Genomic DNA, 22,832 nt, shown 5'->3' on the forward strand with positions numbered 1-22,832 from the left:
CTCTGGGGCGCTAATCATAACTTATCACAGCTGTGGAAGGTAGTCCAAGGGTGGGGGCTGTTGAAGAGCAGAGGAGAGTAAAACATCACGAGGGTGGGGGCTGGTGAGGTGAGGAGACAGGGAATTAAAGGTCCAGGGAACAGGCGAACCTCACAATTAGGCCTCAGAATCGCACCGCTATCGGCCGAATAGACAGGCACTCAGGCTGCACCGAGAGAGCACACAGCTCACCCACGTTCTTAGCGGAGGTGATGGCCAAAAGGAACGCGGTCTTAAAGACAGCCGATCCAATGGCGCCTGCTCAAGAGCCTCAAACGGGGCCTCCGACAACCGGCCCAGGACCAGTTGGCGGTCCCACTCGGAGACAGAGAACGTTCCACAGGCTTGAGATGCCGAGCGCCAAGCAGGAACGTTTCACGAGAGGGTGGCTGAACAATGTTCTGCCCCCACACTCGACCATACGCCACTTCCCAGCATAAGCCACGGTAGTGGACGGAGCGCGCGCGTTCCAGATAGCGTTAACCACAGAAGAGTCAAGACGCATCCCCACCAAATTCACACTTTCAGCAGCCAAGCCTAGAGGCTGCCCCAGAACAGGAGGCAGAACAGAGTTCCGCGTGCCTGAGAGAGGGCCCGCAGTGACCACGGAACAGGCCACGGCGGGGCCACCAAGATCTGAATCAGGGCCGGGGACCGCACAGCTGAGCCCCGGCCCGGCGCGACCAGGATCAAGTCCCGCGCTCCCAACGCACCCGCCCTAACAGCTGAGCTATCAGGTGTATGGGGGGGAATGCGTACAGAATCGCGGGCGGCCACGGAAGCGGTCCCAGACCTGTCCGACTATGTCTGGACGTAGTCCCCACTCGTCAGGGTGAGGACCGCCCCGCGACATCACATCTGCACCCACATTCTCCCTGCCGGCTGCGCAGATGGAGAACGCCCATAGCCAGAGCTCGACCACCGCCCGGTGCAGACGGGGGGAGCACACTCCTCCCTGTCTGTCAATATACAACGCTGACGTCGTGTTGTCCGTCCTGATCAAAACATGCTTGCCCACCACAAGGTGGCAGAGCCGTTTGAGGACCAGAAGGACTGCCTTCAATTCCAACACATTGAATGTAGCGCAGACCGGGCAGCATGGTCTTGCCAGCTGCCCCCTACTGCGTTGGCCCGACACGTCCCCCCCCCCATCCCATGAGGGAGGCGTCGGTGAAGACCGTGACGTGTGACAGCCTGCCGCGCACGGGGACCCCGCTGGTGAGGGCACCGGGCCCTCCCCAGAGGATAAGGTCCCCCAGTACTAACATGGGAACCTTCAGCCGCTTCCACTTGTCTCACACCAGGTCCATTTCCATACAGGAAAAAAACCACCTCTGTATCCTCCTCATGAAGAGGAGGCCAAGAGGGACCACAGAGTGAGCAGATGCCATCATACCGAGCAGGCGCATCACGAACAGCGCCGTAACCGCCCTAGGACGGAACCTCCCGAGCGCGCAGAGAACCACCCACTCGCCGCCGCTCTGAGAGGGATGCCCATATAGACCTTGAGCTTAGAAATAAGCCCAAGTACTCCACCCGTTGACTGGGAAGAGGAGTACTCTACGTCCAGTCTACAGCAAAACCCAGGCTGGTGAGGAATTCCACCACCTGCCTGGTATGAGACCTGGCGATCTTCCCTGACCGGCCGAGGACCAGAACGTCGTCCGGGGTAGAATAAAATTCGTAACCCCCGACGACGTAACCCCCCCCCCCCCCCCCCCCGATTTCTCGGGCACCAGAGAATACCGGGAGGAAACACCACTCACCGCGTCCTCTCATGGGACCACGACGGCGGCCTGCTTTGCCAACAGAGATTGGATTTCGTCGGCCAGAGCTGTCACTGCTGCGGACCCTGACAAAAAAGGGTCTGTACCAAACCCAAAAACGGAGGGTGGGGTTGTGCAAACTGCAACACAAGCCCCCGCCTCAGCGTTCTCCCCATCCACCTTGACATATGGCACTGCTGTAGCCATACGTGATGATAATCCCAAAGCGCACCCGCCGCCAACTGGCGCTGGTCCGCCAGGAACTGTAGATAGGAGGCCCGGTCCCAGCCGCTGTGCGGCGTCAACCCTGGACTCGCCAACCGCGAGAGCAGGGCATCTCGCGGAGCCGGGATATCGCACCCTGACACTACCAACGAAGCAATCGCACCCAAGGGGGGACCCTGACAGAAAGGGCCGGTCTGATACGGGGAGAGCGGCCATCACACTTGGTGACATAAGCTCCCCCACTGAACATCTTCCTGGCATGGACTGCTGAGGATAGCCTGCTCTGCAGCTGGACATGCAAGGCATGTGGTCCCCACACTGCCCGATAGGGTGGGTTCCTACACACCGTAGCCCACGCGTGCCTGACTGACCACCACCGGTCTTCCGGTCGGGGGAGGCACTAATGTGATACCCGGCCTGGCGAGGGCGGGGCTGGGGGAACTCATGCTGCGACCTCCTGGGCCTCGAGTTCCCCCGCTGACAACCTTTTCCGTCGACAGACACAACAGCAGGCTCACCAAACACAGATGCAGAACGTGTGGTGTGGGAGCCGCTTGACAGCACAGCATTCTCACAGGCAGACCCAGGCCTAGCTAGCAACTGGGTGTCAGCCCCTGTCCCCATCAGAAGCGAAACATGGGGCCGCTTGCGCTTCACTGAAGGCACGTGGCCCGCAGCCAAAGGGAACAAATCAGAGCCCGTATCCCGCTGGTGTTGGGGGGGGGAGTGACCGGAGAGCGTGCTAGACACAGCTAGACGGCGACGTTTTTTTAGGGCATGCTCATCTAATGTAGCCGATCCCTCGGCCGCCAAGGCTGTCGGCCTTGTGATCACCTGTTGTCTTTGTGCCCAGGGTACCTCAGGCGGGGGAAACATGGCCGCTGGTCGGGGGCCTCGCCGCAGCCGCTGGCGAGGCCGCGCCCTCACCTCTGGCTGCGCGGTGTGAGGCGGTGTGGGGCCTAGGTCAAATACCGCCCGCGCTCCTGCGGAAAGACCAAAAGTCCCTCTGCAGAGAGGGGAGCCCTGAGGAGGGGAAGCCTTCTCTCCTCCTCAAGGGGAGACTGCTCCAACCAAAGATGTCTGTGAACAAGCTGTATAACCTCAAAACCTCACGCAATGTTTTGACGTCGGCTGGCCCTAAGGCCCCACCACCCGACACCATTTTTGACAGAAAAAACAGCAAATTGAACAATGTTGCCAGTCGCTGCTAATTCTATACCGCGGCGGTATAGGCTTACCAGCCCACCAGCCACCTGCCAGGCAGACTCGCCTCATGGCGTCCATCCCGACCGCAGTAGAGGCAAAGGCCGGACCTGAACCTTGCCTCCCGTTCAGCCTGGCTAAGGTGTGAACGTCCCAGCTGCATGGGTTCCTCCTCGGGCACCGAACGGGAGGGGAAGGAACCACCAGTTGTGGTGGGAGCAGGACGGACCGCAGTACCGTCACGAGTGCGGGGGGTCTGGGGAACTTCTGGAGGTCCCAGTCGGGCTCTCTCACGCCTCCTCTCCCGGAGGCGTCCGTCGATGCGAATGGCGAGGCTGAATAGGTCCTCGAGGGACTCAGGTTCCTCACAGGTCGCGAGCTGGTCCCTGACAGCGTCGTTGAGCCCCCTCATGAAGGTGAGACGAAGCGCTTGATCGTTCCAACCGCTCTCCGTTGCCGCCAGTCTGAACTCCAGCACGTAGTCGGTGACCCCGCCACTGCCCTGCCGGAAGGTGCCCAACCGAGCTCCTGGGTCCTGGCCACGGGCTGGGTGGTGGAAAACCCTGCGGAGCTCTGCCACGAAGTCTGGGTAGGAAAAACAGAATTCAGCCCCCATTGCCCAGGAGGCAGTAACCCACTGTGCTGCCCGGCCTGAGAGCAGGTTAGTCATGTAAGCCACTCGGGCTCCCTCTGAAGTGAATCGGCTGGGTTGATGAAGAAAAACCAACTCACATTGCATGATGAATGTGGCACAATCCTCGAAGTTACCATTGAACAACCGTGGTTCGGAGAGACGGGGCTCCCGAGGTGCGGGATCGGGAGGCGCGGGGCCTGCCACGGCTGCGGGTGATGCTCTGGCCGAGGCTCCTGAAGTAGGTATGGTTACAAGCAGGGCGTTAAATGCTTCACTCAGCGCTTGTAATTGGTGGAGAATATCAGCTTGCTGATTACCCTGGGCTGTCTGCAGGGTAGCCAGAGAGCCAAGGGACTCCTGAATAGGCAGGACCTGGGCTCAGAGCTCCTGTACAGCAGCCGCAGCCGCACCTAACTGTAGGCTGTGGTCGTTGGTTAATTCAATCTGGACCGCCAACGCTGTTCTGACTCTGTCTGTGTCGACTGAGGTCGTCATGGTCGGGTCATAATGTTAGGGTTTGAAACCGACCTCAACAGCACGGCACAGACAGGTAGTTCAGAGTTAGCCAAACACTAGGGCGTATTTATTTACAGAATCAAAAAGAGTCAAGTAACAATTCTGAACAACAAAAAGGGAGACTGCCTTCGGCAGAGTTATCTGCGGCTCTGCAGATCCTCTCGGTGTTAGAGGTGGGGAATCGGCGTTGACGCCGTTGCGGCTCTGCAGATACTCCCAGCTTCAACTCGGAGTGGAAACGGAGAGAGAGAGAGAGATCAACAACAGTCCAACAGTACACAGAGGCAGTGCAGTTCAGTCCTCCCTTAGCTGAGTCCAGTGCAAACAAAAACGATACTCTTCAGTGTTATCCAAAACACACAATTTAGCTGAGTCCAGTGCAAACAAAAAACGATACTCTTCAGTGTTATCCAAAACACACAATTTAGCTGAGTCCAGTGCAAACAAAAACGATACTCTTCAGTGTTATCCAACACACAAAAACAGATATCCAAAAAGGGTTTGGTTCCAAAACTCACCAAAGCGCAAACGCGTAAAGCGGGCAACGAGGCGCAGCTACAAACAGAGGATCAAGGTATTCACCAGCGGCAATCCAAAGATGTCCTGGAGGGAAAGTGGACGAGGCACAACAACGGGGGGAAAGCAGGCAGAAGCAGTAGTATTCAAAACGACCCGACATCGATTGAAAGAAGGTCCCAGTATATGAAGCCTCTGGGGCGCTAATCACAAACTATGACAGGTGCGTGATGAAATTGGTAATCGCTCCAGAAGCGTGTGGCGGGGAATGCACCAATCAACACAGTACCTTAAAGGAGCGTGTGGCGGGGAACGAACCAATCCTCACAGTATCAATGCCTGATAGCGCAGGCCCTACCTGTGCATGACTTAGCTCGACTGCTAACCGTCGCGCGACGTCCCTCGGTCCGCTGTCACGAGACGAGGAAAACCCAGGACAGGCCCGTTGCGCTGTTAGGATGTGCCAAGAAGATTCCAGGGGCTGGTGAACTTCTGGCGAATACCCAACATTGTGTAATTTCTCCCTGCGTTTCATAACAGCTAGTTCACGGAGTGCACTGCTACTTCCGTGCCGGAAACAAAAAGAGGAAGGTGGAGCGTGACCATTTCCGGTGTCATTATAGGGAGACGCAGGGGCGTGGCTTGGTCACGTGCAAGTGAGTGCATTTGTTTGTTTTGTGAGCACATTATGTGCTAGGAGATAAGAGTTATCTCATTATGGCGAGAGCGAGACGCGATTGCTAGTATGATAATATAACCTGTTTATTTTTTTTATCCACTTTTTCTCCCATTTTCTATTTTTCTCCCATCCCAATTTTGTATCATCCAATTCAACACTCCCCTGTCTCGAACGCTGTTTCTTGCCTCCCACAAGCCGGCTGCAATGTGGACGAAGCCATACATAGCACAAGTCCCCTCCGATAGCCGAGGTAGCAGCCGTCGCATCTTTTCACCTACGCGGCGCGATCTTTCAGCGTCAGGGGTCTGCGCTTTGGAGGGGCGCCACCCCCATCGCTTCCTGATTCTACTGTGCAGGCGCACCAACCGACCTGTAGGAGTCGCTGTCCACAACGCCCGATCCCCACCCATCAGTTTCCCACCCCCTAATACTGCCAATGTGTATTAGTACGGACGACCAGCTAAACTGAAAGCAATGTGGAGCGCTGGGATCGAACCCAGCGTCTCCAGCATTCGAGGTGAGCGCCTTGCCCACTGCACCACGTAGCCACCCAATATAACCTGTTTATTGACTTCAGCTCAGTTTTCAACACCATCTCCCCCCAATAATCTGTTCCATAAGCTATAGGACATTGACATCAACCCAACCATCAACCACGGCTACATCAGACGAATCACAAAGATGTACTGTACTGTTGATCCAGGTGATATCAATTCAATTTATGATGTATTTTGATCTTGGATTCACTTAGTTTCCAGTGTCTCGTTTGAATACATGTTCTCTGATGAAATGGGATCTAAAATGAAAGTTCAACTGAGACACCTCTGTATCTTCCACCCATATAAAAACAATTCAACAGTGCAGGTCCTTGGTTGTCTGTCAACCTGTCTGTCAACCTGTCTGTCAACCAGTCTGTCAACCTGTCTGTCAACCAGTCAGTCAACCTGTCTGTCTAATCTGTCAACCAGTCTGTCTAATCTGTCTGTCAACCTGTTTGTCTAGTCTGTCTGTCTAATCTGTCTGTCAACCTGTCTGTCATGATGGATTAACATTTACATTTACATTTAGTCATTTAGCTGACGCTTTTATCCAAAGCGACTTACAAGTTCTGTACGACAAGCCATCAGGAAGGGCACAACTCTATCAGCTGAGTAACAATGTTCATCAAAGTGTTGAGTGCTACAGTGTAGGTTAGTTTATTAGGACAAGTGCATGACAGTACGGTTAGTTAGGGTTAGATTTTTTTTTTTTATATAGTTTTTTTTTTAAATTCAGATAATGGTTGAAGAAGTGCGTCTTTAGTCGACGGCGAAAGATTGGACGTGATTCGGCTGTCCTAACTGGGGTGGGTAGTTCATTCCACCATTGTGGGGCAAGGACTGAGAATAGGCGACTTCTCTTTGATGACCCTCCCGGAGCTTGGATAGGAGTAGGTCTGAGGCGGCCAGAAGATGCAGAGCGTAGGGGTCTTGAGGGTGTGTAGTTAGAGACCATTGACCGGAGGTAGGCGGGAGCGGTTCCCTTTGCCGCACGGTATGCTAGGTCGAGGGCCTTGAAGCGGATTCGTGCAGCAATGGGGAGCCAGTGCAGGTCCCTAAGAAGTGGGGTGACATGGGCCGACTTCGGTAGGTTTGAGATCAGGCGGGCCGCTGCGTTCTGAATGAGTTGAAGAGGCTTAGTGGCAGTGGCCGGGAGGCCAGCGAGCAGTGCATTGCAGTAGTCGAGGCGGGAGATGACTGTTGATTGGACGAGGAGTTGGGTGGCTTCTTTTGTCAGGAAGGGGCGGATCCTTCTGACGTTGCTCAGGAGGAATCGGCAGGTTCTGGTCGTCGCTGCGATGTGAGCAGAGAAGTTCAACTGGTCGTCGAGGACAACACCAAGGTTCTTGGCGGTCGGGGACGCAGTCACAGCTGCATTCTCGACTGTGATTGAAAGGTCGGTTAGGGGGGAGGATTTGGCCGGCAGGTGGAGCAATTCTGTTTTGCTTAGGTTCAGTTTGAGGTGGTTGGACGTCATCCAGGCGGAGATGTCGGACAGACAGGCCGAGATCCGCTCAGAGACGTGGATATCTGAGGGAGGGAAGGAGAGGAAGAGTTGAGTATCGTCGGCATAACAATGGTAGGAGAAGCCATGAGACGTGATAATGTTACCCAGTGATTTAGTGTAGAGGGAGAAGAGAAGGGGTCCTAAATTAAGCTACTGATTACAATTTAAAGCAGATTTATCTCAAACCCGGTCTTCCTGTCCTCCTCTCCTCCTCTCCCCCTGTCCTGCTGTCCTCCTCTCCTCTTCTCCTCTTATCCTCTCCTCCTCTCCCCCTGTCATCCTCTCCTCCTGTCCTCCTCTCCTCCTCCTCTCCTCCTGTCCTCCTCTCCCCCTCTCCTCCTCCCCCTGTCCTGCTGTCCTCCTCTCCTCTTCTCCTCTCCTCCTGTCCTCTCCTCCTGTCCTCCTCTCCTCTTCTCCTCCTCCTCTCCCCCTGTCATCCTCTCCTCCTGTCCTCCTCTCCTCCTCTCCCCCTGTCCTCCTCTCCCCCTCTCCTCCTCTCCTCCTGTCATCCTCTCCTCCTGTCCTCCTCTCCCTCTGTCCTCCTCTCCTCCTCTCCCCATGTCCTCCTCTCCTCCTGTCCTCCTCTCCCCCTCTCCTCCTCTCCCCCTCTTCTCCTCTCCTCCTGTCCTCCTCCTCTCCTCCTCTCCCCCTCTCCTCCTCTCCCCCTCTTCTCCTCTCCTCCTCTCCTCCTGTCCTCCTCCTCTCCTCCTCCTCTCCTCCTCTCCCCCTCTTCTCCTCTCCTACTCTCCTCCTGTCCTCCTCCTCTCTCCCTGTCCTCCTCCTCTCCTCCTGTCCTCCTCTCCTCCTCCTCTCCTCCTGTCCTTCTCTCCTCCTCCCCCTGTCCTGCTGTCCTCCTCTCCTCTTCTCCTCTCCTCCTGTCCTCTCCTCCTGTCCTCCTCTCCTCTTCTCCTCCTCTCCCCCTGTCATCCTCTCCTCCTGTCCTCCTCTCCTCCTCTCCCCCTGTCCTCCTCTCCCCCTCTCCTCCTCTCCTCCTGTCATCCTCTCCTCCTGTCCTCCTCTCCCTCTGTCCTCCTCTCCTCCTCTCCTCCTCTCCCCATGTCCTCCTCTCCCCCTCTCCTCCTCTCCTCCTCTCCCCATGTCCTCCTCTCCTCCTCTCCCCCTCTCCCCATGTCCTCCTCTCCCCCTCTCCTCCTCTCCTCCTCTCCCCATGTCCTCCTCTCCTCCTCTCCCCCTCTCCTCCTGTCCTCCTCTCCTCCTCTCCCCATGTCCTCCTCTCCTCCTGTCCTCCTCTCCTCCTGTCCCCCTCTCCCCCTCTTCTCCTCTCCTCCTGTCCTCCTCCTCTCCTCCTGTCCTCCTCTCCCCCTCTCCTCCTCTCCCCCTCTTCTCCTCTCCTCCTCTCCTCCTGTCCTCCTCCTCTCCTCCTGTCCTCCTCTCCCCCTCTCCTCCTCTCCCCCTCTTCTCCTCTCCTACTCTCCTCCTGTCCTCCTCCTCTCTCCCTGTCCTCCTCTCCCCCTCTTCTCCTCTCCTCCTCTCCTCCTGTCCTCCTCCTCTCTCCATGTCCTCCTCTCCCCCTCTCCTCCTCTCCCCATGTCCTCCTCTCCTCCTTTCCGCCTGTCCTCCTCTCCTCCTCTCCCCCTGTCCTCCTCTCCCCCTGTCCTCCTCTCCCCCTCTCCTCCTGTCCTCCTCTCCTCCTCTCCCCATGTCCTCTCCCCCTGTCATCCTCTCCTCCTCTCCCCGTCCTCCTCTCCTCCTCTCCTCCTGTCCTCCTCCTCTCTCCCTGTCCTCCTCTCCCCCTCTCCTCCTCTCCCCATGTCCTCCTCTCCTCCTTTCCGCCTGTCCTCCTCTCCTCCTCTCCCCCTGTCCTCCTCTCCCCCTGTCCTCCTCTCCCCCTCTCCTCCTGTCCTCCTCTCCTCCTCTCCCCATGTCCTCTCCCCCTGTCATCCTCTCCTCCTCTCCCCGTCCTCCTCTCCCCCTCTCCCCCTGTCCTCCCCTCCCCTGTCCTGCTGTCCTCAGTATGTTTATATACACAGTATCCCGTCTAACAGCTCAGACCCCATTTAAGGTCTTATTCAGGAAAGCCGTTTATATACAGAACTATCTTCACATAATCACAGCGTGTCCCTGTGTACAGATGAATAAACAGAATACTCTGAGCATTACTGCGAGGACCACAAATGCAACACTTAATAGGATGAGATTGAGCTTATAATTTTTTTTTGGGGTTTCTCGTAGACAGCATCAGAGCTTATTGTAGCAGGGACCTGGTGTCACATGACAGTGAGATGGTAGTAACGTGTCACATGACAGTGAGATGGTAGTAACGTGTCACATGACAGTGAGATGGTAGTAACGTGTCACATGACAGTGAGATGGTAGTAACGTGTCACATGACAGTTAGATGGTAGTAACGTGTCACATGACAGTGAGATGGTAGTAACGTGTCACATGACAGTGAGATGGTAGTAACGTGTAGCAGAGACCTGGTGTCACATGAGGAGTAACGTCAACACTTGTTGTGACCAGATAACAGATTCCCAGGGGGAGTCGACTAGGGAAGAAGGCTTGAGAGCCAAGAATATTCCACTTCAATTTTCCAGAGCTTCAAGGAGATGGACTCTTCCCATAAATCACGGCATGAATTGCTGTGTGCTTTATTTGACAGCTATGCTATGAATTACTCCCCTGAGATAAATAAAATAAAAATAAATTAAAAACCCTGGGACTATTTGAAAGAGAAGAAAATCTCCCTGCTTTTCTTTTTCAGAACTCTCCCAATAACCATGAAAACATCTCGACGGGAGAGGAAAACAAAACCTCTTTTGTTATTTGCCAAAATAAGCAAATCCATGAACAATCTATGAGCCATCGCCACTTATTTACACTTGTGAAAATGCATTGGTTTGCAACCCCCCTCCCCCGCCCTACAGTCTATTTTTAGCTTGTTCCCTGCAGTTAGAAAAAAGAGAATTATCTGGGTTTCAAAGTTTAGCATTCAGTTGCTTAGCAACACCGGCCTCAAAGGCTTGTTGACTAGAGTCTGATACAGCCGCCTCCATCGTGCTAAATAGAGGGGGGGGGGGGGGGGGGGGGGAGCTGGGGTCTGTGGGGGGTAGATTACACTGCAATAATATGATGTTCTTCCAAGCCACCTTTCTGCTTCATTTAGATTATGACAACATTATCATTATTATTATAACCAGGACTTGAAATCATACCAGCCATGAGACAAATATTGGTAGATTTATTGTAGGTCTATTGATTCCATCATATATATGTGAGAGGAAATTAAGAGTGGGCTGCTCACTATATATGTTATCTTGTTGTAGGAAGGTGAGAGGGAGACAGAGTAGGGGAGACACAGGAGAGAAGGTTCTTTATTGAGACAGTAGGAAGGCTGAGAGGTAGACAGAGTAGAGGAGACACAGGAGAGAAGGTTCTTTATTGAGACAGTAGGAAGGCTGAGAGGTAGACAGAGTAGAGGAGACACAGGAGAGAAGGTTCTTTATTGAGACAGTAGGAAGGCTGAGAGGGAGACAGAGTAGAGAAGACACAGGAGAGAAGGTTCTTTATTGAGACAGTAGGAAGGCTGAGAGGGAGACACAGGAGAGAAGGTTCTGTATTGATTGTTTTAATGATTTCCAGTTCCAGTGTTCTATTGTCCCTTTTGCATGTATAATCCGTTATTATCTCATTAATTAGAATGTTAGAATGAATTTTAGAATGATGAAATCAGTGTGACTGAAAAAGTATAGTATGGTTTTATTGTATTGGGAAAGATACAGACACATTAGCTGGTTGAACAACATCTATATGTGTGGTAATAATGCAGATATTGAGTGTATTTCTGTGCACACCTCAAATTCCCACCAAAGCGAATAAATACGCTTCCAGCCCGCGAGTCGCCCGCCCGTGGCCGGTGTGAACATGGGAGTGAAAGCGAAGCGCTGATCGCTCGCCCGCCTCACGCCCACGTCCCACGTTCGGTGCGTTTGGGACGTAAGAGGGAGACAGAGTAGAGAAGGTTATTTATTGAGACAGTAGGAAGGCTAAGAGGGAGACAGAGTAGGAGAGAGACAGGAGAGAAGGTTCTTTATTGAGACAGTAGGAAGGCTGAGAGGGAGACAGAGTAGGAGAGAGACAGGAGAGAAGGTTCTTTATTGAGACAGTAGGAAGGCTGAGAGGGAGACAGAGTAGGAGAGACACAGGAGAGAAGGTTCTTTATTGAGACAGTAGGAAGGCTGAGAGGGAGACAGAGTAGAGGAGACACAGGAGAGAAGGTTCTCTATTGAGACAGTAGGAAGGCTGAGAGGGAGACAGAGTAGGAGAGACACAGGAGAGAAGGTTCTTTATTGAGACAGTAGGAAGGTTGAGAGGGAGACAGAGTAGAGGAGACACCGGAGATAATTTTCTTTCTTTTAAGGCCTTAAGAGGAGGGAAAGCAGAGGGACCAGACGGGATCCCAGCAGAAGCTCTTAAGGCTGACATTGAAACCTCCACCAACATGCTCCACCACCTCATGCAAACCATCTGGGAGAAAGAAAATGTCTGACCATCTGACTGGAAAGATGGCCACATCGTGAAAATCCCCAAGAAAGGAGACCTCAGGGAATGTAAAAATGACAGAGGAATAATGCTCCTTTCAACACCGGGGAAGGTGCTCAACCACATCCTGCTGGAAAGGCTCCGGAAGTGGGTCGATGAGAAACTGAGGGAAAACCAGGCTGGCTTCAGGAACAACCGATCCTGTGGAGACCAAATCGCCACCCTTAGGAATGACCCGCCCTGGATCAGGTGACGTGAACAGGGAGGCCTGTTGGGATGTTGGATTCTAATGTGCGGAACTGTGATCTGGTGTTCTTGATCTTTTTTTCTTCTTTTTTTTCTCCATTTTCCTCCGTTTTTCTCCCATCCCAATGTTAGTCGTTATCCAATTCCCAATCCCCTTCCTGGTCGCTGCGCACCTACCCCCTACAGTCGGTCTGGGAGAGTGGAGGCTATCACATGCTTCCTCCGACACGTGTACCCAGCTCACCGCTTCTTTTCACCTGGCAACGCGGACTCTCTGAGAGGGTGTAACGTGTGGAAGGATCACACTACCCCCCTTAGATCCTTTCCTCGCTGAGCAGGCGCCCCGACCGAACTGTAGGAGTCGCTGTTTACAACGACCAGGACCCACCCACCGGCTTTCCGACCCTCTAACACTGCCAATTGTGTTAGTACGACGGCCGGCCAAGCCGGAAGCAACGCCGAGAGCTGGTGGCGAGTGCCTTGGTGGCGAGTGCCTTGGTGGCGAGTGCCTTGCCCACTCCGCCACCCAGCCGCCTGTAATCTGGTGTTCTACTGTATGTTTTACCTTGACTTTGTCTGTTTTGCTCATCTTTTTTTTTTACTGCCATGAAGCACTTTGAGCTGCATTTCTTGTATGAAAGGTGCTATACAAATACAGTTTATTATTATTATTATTATTATTATTATTATTATTATTATTATTACATAACAGCACAGCGCTCACTGAGCGTCCCTGACTACCACCCACCACAAACATAGACACTGTTGCGGTAGTCGCCGTGCCGAGAGGCTAAGCAAAGGAGTACAAACACTTTGACGCGCATCGTAAAATAATTCCGTTCCACATCCAGAATATGCTTTTCAAACGTCTATTCTTTTGCTTCATGAAACAGACGAAATACACGTAATTACATACACTAATACTAATACTGTTGCGTTCTTGTAATACTATATTGCGATTGCGTTTGCGTTCTTGTAAACTATCTTGCGTTCTTGCGTTTGCGTTCTTGTAAACTATCTTGCGTTCTTGTGTTTGCGTTTGCGGTCAATAGAAATTATGCGCTCCAATCTCACCCCCTCTTTCCGTAAAACTGTCAACCAAGTGAAAAGGTGAATGAAATTCCATAAGAACACTCCCATTACCGCCAAACCCCCGTGAACACGCCCACCACCTAAAGTGACAGTACAACTGACCAAACAACACCATAATACTGAGAATACTGAAACTTACATTATGGCTCCTACACACACCAACACACATAAACACCTGCCAAACACCAAATAACACTCCTAAATCTTCAGGACGGTCTATCGAATGGTTTGCAGGGATTTCTAAAGGATTGTAGTCAAACGATGGTTGGTGGATCGTGTCACGTGACCTGCAGATTTCTAAATTACCAAATGGAACCCGTAGCTTACGTACTTAACAGACTGTGTTTATAAAACATGTCAGCCCCTGTGTGGAAGACACTGTTCAGGCGTCCTCTCTGTCTATAGACTCTATATACCAAACACTGCAATATACCACATGAGGCAGCATATCTTGTACGTCCGCAAGATCCCAGGAGGGAAGATGTGGCACCTACTAGGATCTCGTTTAAATTTCAGGAGAAATAGGAAAGGTTTCTGAATTATTGTGCCTAAAAGGTCCCTTAGGATCACCAAAGATCAAAGATGATCACCAAAGATCAAAGATGATCACCAAAGATCCCATTTGAGACCATTTGAGAATCAGAGACCAATGAGCTCTCAATATAAAGATGCTAACATTCTAAGAGACACATATTATTATTATTTTTTTTTATCATTATGTTTTTGGTAGATTTCTATTGGTTTTTTACTACCGGGCAGTCCAGTAGAGAGAGAGAGAGAGAGGAAGAAGACATTCGGCAAAGGTCGCCGGGTCCGGGAGTCGAACCCGGGATGGCCGTGTTGCGACGCAGCGCAGTACTTGGTGTGCTACTTGAGCGCCCCAAGAGACATCAATTCTAAGATAGTTAAATTCTTTAAAATATTTAAATTATTTGATCTTATATGTTGCTTAGAGTGAGACTCTCAAAGAAACCATAGCATGGTTGTTCTAATATACCTCCACAACTGCTCCTATCAGGTATGGTGGAGAGGCACCATATCGGGCCCCTGCAGACGGGTGTCCCCCAGGGCCCTGGCCTTTCTCTTCTCTCTCTACACCAAATCTTTGGATAACATTATCACTTCTCATGCCTTTTCATATCACTGTTATGCTGACTGCCAAGAACCCTAGGTGTGATCCTTGACGACCGGCTGGACTTCTCTGCTCACATCGCCTCAACAACCAAAACCTGCAGATTCTTACTGAGCTAATGTAAAAAGGATTCTTCCTGACAAAAGAAGCTAGCTACCGAACACCCCATGCAATCAACAGGCATGTCTCAGACTATTGCAATACTCACCCAACACCCCATGCAATCAACAGGCATGTCTCAGACTATTGCAATGCTCTGTCTGCTAGCTGGTTTTAAGGCGTTTCAACTCATACAGATCTCAGCGGCCTGCCTGGTCTCCACCATACCAGTCAACCCACATCACCCCAGGCACGTTGGAACTTTAAATCGGTAGGGGGTGCGGCCTTTGAGCCGCCGCGGGGGGTCGCCAGATGATAAAAAAAAAGAAGAAAAAAAATTGCAGTCAGGCCACTGAACTTAGAAGCAGGCCAGGCCAGTGTTTCTAGTTGCACCAGCGCAACCTAGGTGGGGAACAACCAGGAGATCACTGCAACTCACACAAGTTGGAGAACTATCTCTCTCTCTCTCTTGCTCTCACACACACACAAAGGGAGCCACATGTGATTGGTGGAGGCGGGACCCTTACAAAAAACTGCTAATCATTGACACATGCTAGCCTGTAATAATCCCCCCCAGAAAAATCTACTTTGCATTTGATATATTGCAAATATATGCCATCACACACACACTGGCATTTAAAGGGTTAGAATTATAAAATGAATATGTGGTGTTATGATCAGGGCTGAAGTTGAATAAAATATTGTATTTATCAATTACAAAAAAACTGAAAATCCATAAATCTCCATGGGCAGGTCGAGGCGTAAAAGTCTTTTATACACAAAAACAGCGTCTCGGCTGTTGTGTCTGGGCCGGGCATTGTAAAAACCCCAAAAGAAGTTCTGAGCTTCCAAGTTGTCATCGGTGAACTGTATATTACACAAGAATTGTTCTTTTCCAGTGAGTGACATCAGTGGTTCCGTCAGCGCTCAAGCCAAAGAATGGGCTTTTAGATGCTTTGCCTCTAATTTGTCGCTGAATATCATGGGCAAACAGCTGTAAGATTTCGTTTTGGATGTTGTTGGACATCCAGTTGTCTCTCTTTTGGAGCCAATTCTTCAACTCGGAATCAAACTCGGTGCGCACTCTTTCCATCATGAGCTGCCATAACACCCCATCCCTATTTGCATCACCCCTCAGTGGAAGCCCCTGGCGCCCGAGGGGGGGTATAGGGGAACAGACTCAGTTAACTCTTCAATACCTGATGCTGAGGCTGAACCTGTCGTCTCTGTCTCTCTCTGACGTTTATCAGATTTTGTGGGACTGTCACTGGGACCGGCGGGACGTTTAGAAAATAAATCTGATATTTTTCTTTTCTGCGAGTGAGACATTCTGTGCTAGCAAAGTCTGACTACTAGCTAAAATCGACTGACTGCGCAAGCACTGTATCACAGTAGCTCAGTGGTTCATGGCGCGTGGGAACGGCGGGAGACGGGAGGTGAATACAATTAGTTGTTTCACCTGTCATTCAATAAGTCTGTGTCAGTCTGTCATCACTCGAAAATCTACTCTGCTGCAATCTTGTCGGTTTTACACGTATGATTGTGTACGTACAGTAGTGTAATGAATGAATGAAAACTTTATTTAACAGATTGGAGAATGGCTACAATACAGTACGGCTCAATACACACAATATTAAAATGGTGAAGTGCTTTGAGCAGGATAAACTTATAATATACAGTGTTACAGTTATACAGTTACAGTATATAATATACAAATATATAAATACTGTCATAAAAAAATAAAAATAAAAATTGCAATAACTGGACTGCAGCACCCCCCGCACCCCCCCTTCCAACGTGCCTGCATCACCCCACCTCTCAGAGCTGCACTGGTTTCCCATCGCCACACAAATACACTTCAAGATTCTTGATCTGGCATTCTGTCAAACTAAGGAAACAGCTCCCTCCGGTCAATGGTCTCTAACTACACACCGTCAAGACCCCTATACTCTGCATCTAGATGGTACAGTCTGGTCTCTAACTACACATCCTCAAGACCCCTATACTCTGCATCTAGATGGTACAGTCTGGTCTCTAACTACACATCCTCAAGACCCCTATACTCTCTGCATCTAGATGGTACAGTCTGGTCTCTAACTACACATCCTCAAGACCCCTATACTCTGCATCTAGATGGTACAGTCTGGTCTCTAACTACACATCCTCAAGACCCCTATACTCTGCATCTAGATCAGGGGTGGGCAATTATTTTTCCCAGGGGGCCGAATGAGCAACTGAAAATATGTTGGGGGGCCGGGCCAAAATTCCAAACTCAATTATGCATAATATACATTTTATTTCTATATAAAAATCAGTAAATGGCATTGTTTTGACCCCTGGTAAGAGTATATGTTATTATTTGGCAATTAAAAGGTGAGGTTAGCTTTCAAAAATATCATTTATTCAAATAGAATTTATTTCCAAAATGATAAACAAAATGTGAAACATTAATAACAAAGGGCATTTTGAGTTTCATATATTATTGAAACAAGGATTTTCTTAGCTTTCTAAAGACATCACATCATCTTATAGCAAAAATAAACAAGACATGTCACTGAACTGTGTAAAGAAAAGTGTCCCAGTTTTGTAGCCTTTTTTACTTTACATGCCTATATTAAACATTTAATGTTTTTAGAACTGTGCAAAAAAAAGAAAAAATAATATCAATTGTCCCATTTCACTTGTTATATTTCCACATTTTAGTGTTCTCCAGTTATTTTTTTTTTCATTCAGTGTGAGAAATCCAGTCTCTGTTGAGCTTTAACAAGTCCATCAAAGTCAGGTTGCATGTCTGAGGTGGAGATGCGAAGCACAGCTGCCAGATGTTCATCAGTGAGAGAGGATCTGTAGGCTACCTGGACTTGGTAAACGGTAGCAGAGAGCCCAGTGCTCCGAGGTCGTTCGGCAGCTTGTACCATAAACAACTAGATAAGCACTGAGCAGGCAGGGTTTTGGTCAGAGCTATGGGCCGTTGCTATAGTGATTTGGGTCAAAGAAGACAGCGTGTCACATAGTAACAAGACGAAGGGGCGGGTTAGCCGTTGCTAAGGACTATAGTTTATAGCTGTGAGTTTCTTGCAGTGTAGGTTAGATTCAGATACGAGGCACAGACGAGAAGAAGCTTGATCAGAGACTTTGAAACGAATTCCCCCCCCTTCCCTCGCGGGGGGGACTGACGTGGCACGACAACCAAGAAGGCTTTTGGATAACAGCTAGGCCGCGACGACCACCGAGCGGGGTGAAAGGAGAGATCATTAGAATAATGAATTTAGTTTCTTCCAAAGACTTTTCAAGGACAATACAGAACTGGTTTCCATCTGATTACGAGGCTTTGTTTATGGAATAAACAACGTTTTCCAAGAAAGGTATCACGTTGCCTGTGTCCAATTCTTATGATTACGGATTGCATATAAGGGGGATGACATTCGATGTACAGCCACTATGAGACGGTCGACTTCGGAGAGAGAGATAAACACAACGCAGAAACTACACAAACACAGATGAAGAGGTGATACTGGCTGATTATGGTCGAAATCTAACAACAGTTTTAAAGCCTGACAGTCTCTTGTTTGATACCCACACAGTTTAATACTGACAGTTTTGAACCTGTAATAAAAAGCAATAGACAGAGTAAAATAATACAGTGCAATAATAGAATAGTAGAATAGAATAGATAGTAAAATTATGCAATAGAATGGACAGAGTAAAATAGTGCTACAGTACAATCAACGCCTGTATTAGAAGGCTATGGTGAAGAGGTACGTTTTTAGCTTATTTTTGAAAATTTGAAGAGATCTAGCTTCCCTAATGTCCATAGGTAGTGTGTTCCATAACTTTGGTGCATAGTTTGCAAACGCTGCATCCCCGATTTTCCTTAGACTGTGGCTTGGAACCTATATAGACCAGTAGGGAGGGAGACACAGGAGATAAGGTACTTTATTGAGATAGTAGGAAGGCGGGAGACACAGGAGAAAAGGTTCTCTGTATGATTTGATTCAAGGACAGCAGGGGTAGACTACATGTAATTCGGGGGCGACAGTGGCTGGGGGAGGTAGAGCAGTTGTCTTCTCTCCTCTGTCTCCATCTCAGCCTTCCTACTGTCTCAATACAGAACCTTGTCTCCTGTGTCTCTCCTACTCTGTCTCCCTCTCAGCCTTCCTACTGTCTCAATAAAGAACCTTCTTTCCTGTGTCTCCCCTACTCTGTCTCCCTCTCAGCCTTCCTACTGTCTCAATAAAGAACCTTCTCTCCTGTGTCTCCTCTACTCTGTCTCCCTCTCAGCCTTCCTACTGTCTCAATAAAGAACCTTCTCTCCTGTGTCTCCTCTACTCTGTCTCCCTCTCAGCCTTCCTACTGTCTCAATAAAGAACCTTCTCTCCTTTGTCTCCCCTACTCTGTCTCCCTCTCAGCCTTCCTGCTGTCTCAATAAAGAACCTTCTCTCCTGTGTCTCCCCTACTCTGTCTCCCTCTCAGCCTTCCTACTGTCTCAATAAAGAACATTCTCTCCTGTGTCTCCCCTACTCTGTCTCCCTCTCAGCCTTCCTACTGTCTCAATAAAGAACATTCTCTCCTGTGTCTCCCCTACTCTGTCTCCCTCTCAGCCTTCCTACTGTCTCAATAAAGAACCTTCTCTCCTGTGTCTCCCCTACTCTGTCTCCCTCTCAGCCTTCCTACTGTCTCAATAAAGAACCTTCTTTCCTGTGTCTCCCCTACTCTGTCTCCCTCTCAGCCTTCCTACTGTCTCAATAAAGAACCTTCTCTCCTGTGTCTCCTCTACTCTGTCTCCCTCTCAGCCTTCCTACTGTCTCAATAAAGAACCTTCTCTCCTGTGTCTCCTCTACTCTGTCTCCCTCTCAGCCTTCCTGCTGTCTCAATAAAGAACCTTCTCTCCTTTGTCTCCCCTACTCTGTCTCCCTCTCAGCCTTCCTGCTGTCTCAATAAAGAACCTTCTCTCCTGTGTCTCCCCTACTCTGTCTCCCTCTCAGCCTTCCTACTGTCTCAATAAAGAACATTCTCTCCTGTGTCTCCCCTACTCTGTCTCCCTCTCAGCCTTCCTACTGTCTCAATAAAGAACCTTCTCTCCTGTGTCTCCCCTACTCTGTCTCCCTCTCAGCCTTCCTACTGTCTCAATAAAGAACCTTCTCTCCTGTGTCTCCTCTACTCTGTCTCCCTCTCAGCCTTCCTGCTGTCTCAATAAAGAACCTTCTCTCCTGTGTCTCCCCTACTCTGTCTCCCTCTCAGCCTTCCTACTGTCTCAATACAGAACCTTCTCTCCTGTGTCTCTCTTACTCTGTCTCCCTCTCAGCCTTCCTACTGTGTCAATGAAGAACCTTCTCTCCTGTGTCTCCCCTACTCTGTCTCCCTCTCAGCCTTCCTACTGTCTCGACAAAGAAAAAGAAAAATATCTGACAGGGTGTGTTAGCAAAAATAGAATCCAATCAGACACTCTGTAGGCATGGCAGGGAGGGAATACAAGTCATTTCCACCCTGTTGGTTTTTATCAAGAAGAGAAGAGAGGGTGTTTATTAGCTTTATTAACCACTTAAGCATCGGGCAAAATGGGGCTCATTTATTTAAAAAAAGATTCGATTGCATACCCAAAGTAATTTGCAATTTAGTATACTTTATACTTATAGCACATGCATGAGTCTGGTCTCTTTTGAAAGGTAACATTCTGAACGAAAAATCCATTTGAGTGCTAATGAAATAGAGTTTGAACACACAGAAGTAAACATTTTGTCAGTACTTACATTTCTATTTACTTGTTGCCAGATGTCTGTTTTTTGGGTTCCAGCTGAGAGGTAGGAGCTGGAATATATAACGGTTCCATAGCCTGAAGTCTTATGTAGTACAGGTCCAAAGTTTATAAAAAATCCCACGGAAAATGAATGTTTTACCAAAATGGCCGTCCGCTCCCATTCATTCAGAGGCTCTCGTCAAAACAATGGACTTCTTCTTCTTCTTGTGTCACCTTCCCCCACTCTCAGCGCAGAGCAGACGCTCCTTGGCTACAAAGGCGGTCAATCATTATCACCGTCTGGGGTCATTGGTCCTCTCAGGACAGGGCCAAACAGGACGTGGTCCGAATGGCTTGTCAAATGACGCTCGCCGGATGTTTCGTCTTGTAACTCGAGATTGGAAGCACGCAATAGGTTGAGTGGGGTGACGATCGAAAGGGGGAAAATTAAATGTTCCAACAATGTATTGGTTGATTGGCGAAAAACGCAGCCCGGAGCCGACAGATGAGAGCAAAGTGCGGTGACGTTTGCGCGAGTGCGTGGCGGCCCACCGTCGGGCTGTCCAATGAGGTTAAGCCCCTGCTGTATGGGTTGACTGACGCAGTAGACCTCTCATGAGGCCACATCTATATGACATCATTATGACATCATAACGGACATCACATGCTGAAAGGTTGACCAATTAGAGCAGATCATTTCACAGATCAAATGCTGAAACAGCTAGATCAGCCAGCTAGCTAGCTCTGAACTGCCCATGTCATGGACATACATAAATACATACTGTAGGGTAAACATTTTAAATTTTGTATGCCAGAGACTGAGCAACATACACCGGCGACACACGGTAGCTTTCTTTCAGAATAGAATTAAATCAACTTTAGCTTTGCGGTAGAGATATATTTAACCTCTTAAGCCCTAGCCATTTTTTCTGAAAATCCACCTAAAAGTACATACCTAAATAAATGGAAGATTGCTCCACTTCTACAAGGTCCATTTGCATGTTCTTGGTATCTAGGGACATCTATGGATCTCAGGGAATGTATTCCCAGTCTCAGAAATATTGTGTCTGTTACTCGCATTCTGCATTCTCGACTGATGTTACTAGGCTTGAGTAGATTGTGATGAACCAAATGAGAATATCAATTTTCAAACACTGAGCTCGTTCAGCACCTTCTTGGGATCACGTGTACAAAAAATCTAAGCAAATGAATAAAGGGAAGATGATTAAACAGAAGGTTTTGTTCTGCCATCCGGACACATGCAATTTGAAATATTATTATAGAATATAGAATATCAGGCCTATAAATGACCTCATTATAGTCAAGTTGCATATCTATGGATCGGGCCAAATCTACTCTTTCCAATGGCAGAGATCAAACTGGATTTAGTATCACCAGGCGTGCAGCAAGAACTGTGAATGAAATCTAAATACAGTTACTTTTCTATTCTGGAAACTGATCCACCATTTTGAATGGGATTGCAATGTGGATTTTTGCTAAACGTTCACAGAAAGGTACAGTATATAAACTAACTGCGTTCTAATTTATGCCAATAACGTTCAGTTTTGTGGTAGATAATCCCGAAAAATAAAAGAAGTTATTCCACAACAAATTTGATTGACAGGAGCTGGCTTGAGCTGGGTAATGTCGTTTTTCGAAATGTCAACGCTCATTGAAAGCCATGTCTGTCCTTCATCATTATGACTACAAACAAAATGGCAGCATGGAGCTTTTAGCGTCTATATTTTCGCTTGTTTATGAATGCATTTCCTAAACTGATATTTCACTAATAACACTTTAACCTATTGGTAAACAAACGTATTGCTGAAAATATACACTATGACTGCTGTTTTGACAGGATTAGGCGCAACATTAATACAGTCTGTAGACATGGATTTATGGCTTGGGTCCGGTATTGGACCCGTCAGGTTTAAGAGGTTAATGGTACAATTTACATATCACTACCGCATCAAAGATGTCAAATTAGTATCAGCATTGGGCTGTGCTGCGTAACACCCATTTATTGGCTGAATTACAGGGACATGCGTTTTCCGTTTATCTCATATTCATACTTTTTTTATTTAATATTTTTTACTTTTTTACAATTCTAATATTGAAATTAATTCCAACAGCCCTGGTGTGTGGTTGAGGTGTGGGATGATACGAGTAACTCACAATATTTGGCCCTTGATAACGATAATATTACAATTATATACAATATCTGCGATAATTGATATATTGCAAGAAATGTAATCTACGATACATCACAATATCTGTGTAACTGAAGAAGAAGGAATTATCAGAGGCTCGTCAGATTCTTTAGTGTGCATCACAAACGTTTGTACATTAACTCATTGGGCGCCACTCACGAATAAAGTCGGGTTAACTCGCCGACGCTT

At 49.0% G+C, this 22,832-nt stretch overlaps 1 protein-coding gene across 1 annotated transcript in view; it reads right to left on the bottom strand.

Annotated features, from left to right (window-relative positions):
- The window catches only part of LOC311233587 (sodium/potassium/calcium exchanger 3-like), a gene marked incomplete at both ends in the record, with an annotated part of 96,168 nt that overhangs the window by 47,372 nt on the left and 25,964 nt on the right, over positions 1-22,832 (bottom strand). The gene's annotated exons all lie outside the window — the stretch shown is intronic.

Source organism: Notolepis coatsorum, assembly GCF_963971535.1.
Source record: "Notolepis coatsorum genome assembly, chromosome: 8".
Taxonomy (NCBI): Eukaryota; Metazoa; Chordata; class Actinopteri; order Aulopiformes; family Paralepididae; genus Notolepis; species Notolepis coatsorum.